A 1,073-nucleotide genomic window follows, 5' to 3' on the forward strand; every position below is an offset into this window, starting at 1 on the left:
GGGTCAGCTAGAACTTTAATTTTTCCAGAAGTTTTGCAAGACTCTTCATAAAGGTGTGAGTTTAAGGATGTCAAGATTCAGGACAATAATGTACTCAGATTGCAGAAGAAAACAAAACAATTCCCACTTATTCCCTGCAATAAGAATGAATGAATGTAGCTGTTTCAGTTATACAATATCCTGAAACATAAATTTCATGTACTTGGCCATATGATTAACACAGATGGCAGTTAACAGTCTCTCACCTAAATCAGCGTGCAGTATATCATCCACTTTTCTCTTCAGGCTGTAACACTGCTTTACCAGATAGCTCACCCTGAAACATCATTTCCGAACACATGCTTCTGTAACCCTGTTAAGTAAGGCTAAAGTAAACATTCTTGAATGTAAGAAAGATTTACTGATCATTAATTAATTACTGAGATTACAATTATATCTGTTAAATTGTTCTCCTGTGGACAGGCTGCTAACATTGCCAGAACATCATTACAAATATTGAAATTTGTTAACAGTGTAAATTCCACACACAGTATGGCAGACCTGAAACTGCAACTGCATAAAGAAAAGGGTCGTGCCTAGGCTGGTAATCTCACATATTTGGTTTGAGAATAAAATTTACTCATTCCATAACAAAAGAATGCCTAGCTTGTAATTCTGTGGCATGAGATATGTATGCTGTTAGTCATTCACTATTAAGTCATAAGACTATCAGGAACAGACAGTTGTTAAAATGAAAATGTCAAATGGGAAGTTTAAGAACCACACTGACAGAAAATTCTTTTTGTCAGAAATCTACATTTATTCTTTACTCACCAGAAAGTTGCAATATAAAATTATTAATGCCTTATTAGTGAACCACTCAGGAACTTGGACTGTTTTCTGAGCTCTGCTGGTATTCAAGGAATGCTTACCAGATGCTTACCACACACTACCTGTGGGGAGGAAAGGGTTAAAACCAGCAGATTTGGTGAGGAGGGGGGAATAGTTTGTGACCTTGAAGCTGGGATTGCTAAAAACATAAGTGTGGGAAAAAATATGTCCATTAATATTATATCTCGTGTGGTTTATCCTCT

This window comes from Coloeus monedula, assembly GCF_965178545.1.
Source record: "Coloeus monedula genome assembly, chromosome: 5".
NCBI lineage: Eukaryota > Metazoa > Chordata > Aves > Passeriformes > Corvidae > Coloeus > Coloeus monedula.